Source organism: Capricornis sumatraensis, chromosome 4 (genome assembly GCF_032405125.1).
Source record: "Capricornis sumatraensis isolate serow.1 chromosome 4, serow.2, whole genome shotgun sequence".
Taxonomy (NCBI): domain Eukaryota; kingdom Metazoa; phylum Chordata; class Mammalia; order Artiodactyla; family Bovidae; genus Capricornis; species Capricornis sumatraensis.
In genome coordinates, this window is record NC_091072.1 from 82,629,856 (window position 1) to 82,636,356 (window position 6,501).

General features: G+C 46.6%; 1 pseudogene; it reads left to right on the plus strand.

Annotated features, from left to right (window-relative positions):
• The first annotated feature begins 207 nt into the window (after positions 1 to 207).
• LOC138079148 (actin-related protein 2/3 complex subunit 3 pseudogene) lies at positions 208 to 747 on the plus strand (annotated as a pseudogene).
• Positions 748 to 6,501: the final 5,754 nt, after the last annotated feature.

Sequence of the window (6,501 nt, forward strand, 5' to 3'; positions counted from 1 at the left end):
AAATTGCATTCTGAGATACTGGAATTGAAGGCCCCAACTCATGAATGTTTGAAGGACACACTTCAGTGCATAAAGATATCATTTACAAAAATATGCATTTGTTATCAAAGCTTTAAAAGAAAAATAGACATTCCCTAAGTGAATTGATTTATTTATAAAAGATTTGGAGATTCTTTTCATTGGGGTTGAGACCTGGGCACCTCCAAGATGCCGGCTTACCACTCTTCCCTCATAGACCCCGACACCAAACTCATTGGAAATGTGGCACTGTTGCCTATCAGAAGTCCATTCAAAGGACCTGCCCCTAGAGAGACAAAAGATACAGATATTGTAGATGAAGCTATCTATTACTTTAAGGCCAATGTCTTCTTCAAAAGCTATGAAATTAACAATGAAGCCTATAGGACCTTGATATATATATAACTCTCTACATTTCTGAGTGTCGGAAGAAACCCAAAAGTACAATTCTAGAAGCCAAGGTGAGAAAGAAATGTATACACTGAGAACCACTAATTTTCCCATTCCCAGAGAGCCTTTGGTTTTCCACTTAATGCCATTTATGCCAAACCTGCAAACAAATAGGAAGATGAAGTGATGAGGGCCTACTTACAACAGCTGAGGCAAGAGGCTGGACTGAGACTTTATGAGAAAGTTTTTGACCCTCAGAAGGATAAACCCAACAAGTGGTGGACTTGCTTTGTGAAGAGACAATTCATGAACAAAAGTCCTTCAGGACTTGTACAGTAAAGACAGCCTTGGACAGACACTGTCTCCACAGCTGTGGGCAGCATTTACAGCAAGATGTGCACAGTTCTTTGCCTTTATTTCATAAAGTTTTATGCAGAGGCGAGAAAAGAGTGTGTCTTTACTTGAAGAGCTCTTTATCAAGAATTTGGGATGGGTTGGGTGGGGAAGAATGAGTTGTTGACTGGTGATTTGAAATGTCTTCAGTATTAAGCTGGTGCTTAATAAATAATAAAGAAATTACTAAAAAAAAAAAAAAAAAGACTTTGTACCACGTTGGTTTGCGTAGACAAAGAAAATAACACCATTAGGATGAAAGACCCAGAAGAAACTGAATAGTCCACAATAAAGAATACTTTTTCAGATTAAGTCCAAAATAGTTCTTTCCGAAATTACAGGACTTTGCTTGGAGGCTGGTGTAGAGAAGGGTGGTGTGAGACAATGCCTTATATACCAGAACTGTATAAACTTTCTACCTGCTGAGTCGTTTCTGCATGCCTAGCATTCAATCCTCCCAGCAGCTCTCTGGGGATGGATATTATTATCCTCATTTACAAATGAAGAACCTAAGCACCACTTTAATCCTAACTACATTATGCTAGGCTGCATTTGGGAAGCAGCTGGGCTGAGATTTGAACTCAAATTTCTCTAAAAACAAGTTATCACATGTACCATCCAAAGTAATTTTGGGAGTCCTGGTTGAAGATCAAGTGTTCACCTTTGCAATAGGTCCAAAAGATGCTGTTCAGTGCATTGTCTAAACAGACAGCAATCCCCTTAACTGACAACTGTGAACACCCTACAGTGCCCAACATGTTTGCTACCAAACAATAGGTGCTCAACAAATGAAACTTTTGTGAGGTCACCACAGAGCTCTAAGTCTTCTGATATCAGATTGATTTATCGATTTATTTCTCATCATAAGAAAGTAGCATCGTTTCCAGTTAATAGGGAGATCCAACTGCACCTTCCATAAATATGCTTCCCTTGAGCTGCTCCATACCCAATTCTGCTGGCCACAAGCACCTACTGGTCCATCAGAGAGGATTTTCTCAGGAAGATGCAGCTGCAGGTCAGTGATGCTTTCCTCCACCCCATCCTCCACTGATTCTATTCCACGGTGTCATTCAATTTGTTGGAAAACTACTTTGACTTGAAGGTGTCCATTGAAACAATAGACAGGCACCCACAGATGGAGAGTGGACTCTGCCCTTATAAGTACTGATTTTCACAACCTCTATGGGTGGAATAAATCATTTTGTCAGCCTTCTGGACAGTTCTGGAGTTTAGGTAGAAGCTAAAAGGCTACAGCTTAATAGAAGCATTTGTAACCCTGTTAAGATAAACACACACAATTCCAAAAAAAATGCTGAGAAGCAAGACAGCCTAGGTTGTTTCCCCCCAGATTCCCATCAGGTACAAACACCGGGAACAAGTGGAGTTACTTCAAAAGCAACAGTCTTGTTTCCTGAAAGGTCTGTGCTCAGAGGTTTAGAAACTCAGGGGTGAAACTAGAGGTGAGAAAGTTTTCACAGTGCAGGGAGATCTAAATCAGATTTGGAATTGCAGAGCACAGGGCTGTGGCCAAACTTTCCTTAAATTTGTACTATTTCCCCTTCATTTTGTCTTAAATGTTATTGATTTTATATCCTTTTTTCATCAACTCAGAATTCGTTCAGTATTCTCTTATTCTACTCCCAGTTAATATAGAAGAGATTTGGTGCTCCGAAAATTTCTAAAATTGGCTGTTTTGATTTTTCTTAAAGAAATTTAAAAATCCATCGATTAACACACCGCCCTCCCCCACGCATGCACACATCTTCATCTTTCAGGAAGATGTTACAGTGTCCCAGAGGGTTGTAGAAGGGATTGAGAGGTCAAGGAATCCCTAGATTTGCAGAGACACCTGTCAAGTTGGGCTCAACACCTGCTGTCCGATCCACCCTCTGCAACCCCGGGGGAAACAGTACCCCCGTGGAATGAAACTCCACTGATCTGGAACTGGAACGAGTGAGGGGGGTTAAGGTTCTAAGGCGACACAGATGTCAGGGCAGAACTTTCCAACAAGCTGAGCTCCACTTCATCTGAGAAAATGCGCCTGAGAGCCCAGCCCTGGAGACTGGGCAGGCTGAAAACATGGAGTAGCTTGGCCAGTGGAAAAAGATCATCGTGATGAAAGTAGTATTTTGAATACGACTCTAGGTGCGACACGCTAACTTGGCTCAGGCCGGGACATTGCGACGAGCTGAGGTTTTCACATGCCCTCCTCAGACTCTTGAGTTTTTATTGAGATGACCAGGGTGGGAGGGGAGGGGAGGCTGAATCTGTGGCTTCTTGCTCGAAGGTGGAGACAGCCCAGCCTGTGGGATTACACGAGATAGGATCGAGTACAATCCGGTCCCCAGCGAGGCGAGGCGCGCCGGAAGGAATCGAAGTAAGAGTTTAATTAACTATCCCGCCCCGACCAAGCCAAAGGAAAAGAACCCCAAATAGGCAACCCCGAAACCGTTTGATCAGAGGAAATTGGGTTTGTCTTTTTTGCTCCTTCACCCTTCCTGTCTTTCCATCCATCAGAATGCTTGGTTTAAAAAAAAAAAGCGTGTAATTGGGGGCGGGGCAGAGAAGACCCGACTGCACTTGAGAACCCCGGCTGCGCCCAGGCGAACTTCATCCCGCAGATTGCCCGTACTCAGCTCAGCTCTCCCGCGGCGCCGAGCCGGTCCCACCAGCCCGGCCTCCGCGCGCCCTCGGCCGCCGGAATCCGGCGCCGACCCGCCAGCCTTCCGCAGCGGAGCCGGGGGCGTGTGGGCGCGCGCGGCCCGGATCCCGCGGCGGCTTCCGCGTTCCGCGTTTTCGCTCGCGCCGGGCGGGCGGCCGAGGGCGGGGTGCGCGGCGGCGCGGAGAGGGCTGGGGAGCCGGGCGCACTCCGCCTGCAGCCCCGCGAGCGCCGCCTCCCGCGGCCGCCGCGCCAGACAGCGCGCTCCGGAGCGTGCCCTCCTCGCGCCGCCAGCGCTGACCTCCGCGAGGGGCGCCGCGGCCGCAACGGCCACGTCCCGGGTGCCGGATGGTTTCTGTGCTGCTCGCCTTCGCCCGTCGCTGACACCGCGGAGCGCGGGTCCGCAGAGCCGACGCAGAGTCGACGACCGTCCAGCCGAGTCCCGCTCCCTCTCTGAGGTGAGTGGGCTCTGCAGAGGGGCTGCGGGTGCGGCGGTGGGCGGCTAGCGCCGCGGGGTAAGGGCCGAAAAGGCCCGCGTCACTGCGGGGCATCTGACACTCAGAGTGGTTCGGTGTCGCAGAAGATGCGGGAGATGGGCATAACCGGTTTGTTGGGCTGTGTAGACAGTGAAAGCAGATACTGGGGCTGCGGCACCAGAGGGCTTCAGATAGCCTACCCGCACCGCTCCTGTTGGCTGCAGCACAACCAACTCTTCCTTTGATTCTTTCCTGCGTGGAAACCGTTCAGGGGCCCCAGAGTTGGGGCGCAGGGAGGCCAGGGAGCATTGGTCAGTGTCCGCCGCTTAGGATCGCCTGTCACCTACCGGCGTCCAGAGGCAGGCTGCCGACTCTCCCCTAACGCTCCGGGGAAAGGGTCGATTGCTTTTTTCCTGGGGTGCATCAGCCCCCTACCTCCCACCCCAGCAGAGCTGTTTCTGCGTGTAACACGAATATGGGAAAGAATGGGAGCGTCGACTTCCTTTTAGGCAGAAAAAGTTAAAGAAACTGGGCATGTTAATAATTAGCAGGACCCGGACTCAGGATGCAGCAGAAAGCTGTTAAATTTTCATTGCCCTCTAAGAAAAACAAACGGCATCGCCAGTGACTATTGGCAGTGCCGTGTTATTTTGGGGACTTTGGAGAAATTGTCCACAGATTGTCTTCAGGAGGCTGAAGAAGGAGGTGGGGGTGGGGGAAGGACGGCTGGCACCGCTCTGCGTTCCAGCTTGCCTAAGGAGGGTTCAGAATCACAAGCCAAACACGTTTGGTTGCTGATTTCTTGAAGAGTATGGGAGGCAGAGCCACTGCGGCCCTGAGCAAGGTGAAGAACACGGAATGGGAACTGCCTAAAGGAAAAGAACATGTAAGGATCTTGCCTCTCCCAAGGAATTCAGCTGCATTTGTGCTATAAAAAGCATGCATATATATCTGGCTTTTAGGATGGGTTTTATGGAGAAGAGGTTGTATGTGATGAAATTGTGTGTACCTGCGGTAGTTTGTCTATCTCCCAATTTTAACCAGTACTTCAGAAGGGTGTTTGCTGCTGATGTTACATAATCAATGTGGTTCACTGTCAGATATTTTTTAATGTGTTTTTGGAGTAAAAGGAACTTCCATCTGTTACTTCAGACAAACCCAAGGTGTAGACGGGTGAGGGTTGCTGAATATTTGCCCTGGTCTGGCTCCAGATGTGTGAGCTCAGCTGTTGCCTGTCACTTAGGTGACAACTGGCCTTTTCCCACTAAGCCTTTGCTGTCTCCATTATCCTCAGTGAAGTGTTCAGTCGCCTTCTATTATCAGAGTGGACTCTAGCCGCTTGGGAGGCGGTAGCCTTGTTTGACCATTCCCAACAATATGTCTGTTTTCAGACTTTAGGAAGGGGGAAAAAAAATCCCATGACAGCAAGATAGATACATTCTGAATTGAGCACCAACTTAATCCAAAGATCCTGCTTTAATCAAGACAGCTCTGGAAGGATGATGCAATATTTGTCAAGCCTTTTTCTCTGGAACAATATTTACTCCCACCAGGGGATTTTAAACTTAAACAGCAGCCATTTATCTTGCTGTCTGGTGGGGCTCGGTTCAGTTTGCCTCCATGTGGTCCCAGCCTAGGTGGCTGGGCCGGGCCTGGGACAGGAATCTGTCATTGTAGCCCAGCTGGAACCTGAAGAAAGCAAAATACAGCACCTGCTGGTACCAGGGAGTTCCTAAATGCCGTCAACTGGCAAGTCAGGAAATACAGAGGAGATGTTTTAAAGCCCTTCCAGAAATGTTTATACAAAGGATTTAAAGGTTAACAATGCATGTGCTCTACATATTAAAACTAAAAGGTGCTAGAAATAAATGGACATTACCCACAGTTGAAAGTTGGCACACTGCTGATGAATTTGAAAATCTCTGTTTTAATAAACCATGGCTAACGACAGTGACTTCTCATGACTAAGCCCAGGAAGGAAGGAAAGGGAGGGACTTCTGAAGAACCAAAGGACTGGATGGAACATAGGGGGAGCCATATTGATATAAGCAAATGGGTTTTGTAAGTTAATTTTTCCATTCTTAATTTGCTACTAATTTGTGATTTATCACTGAATGACCCTGTTGGTTCACAGGTTTTTAAGGAAAAGTGATGTATTTTACTCATGTGACAGATTCAATCAGTTCTGCCAGTAATACCACTGAACCTTTAAAAGTTTATCATGTTTTTAAAATCAGGGTCTATGGAACCACCATTTGTCTTTCTAATTAAGGAGGTTGTAATGAGTCAGCTTGGGTCACCCAAGTAAAAGTTAATATCAGCTGAATGAAGAAAAGACCCTTATAAGAGTTAATAGCTAAACTATAAAGTTTAGAGTCAGATATAGGTAAAAGTCTAGTTACTCCTAATAACCTCTCCTACGATAACTCTGAAAAGACACAAAAGAAAAGAGATAACAACTTAAAAATTCTTAAGTCAGAATTTTAAAAAGCTGAAATCTAAGTTTTAAAAAGTGACATTGTGAGATAATTTCTATAGAAGCTTTTATAATTACTTGAAAATCAA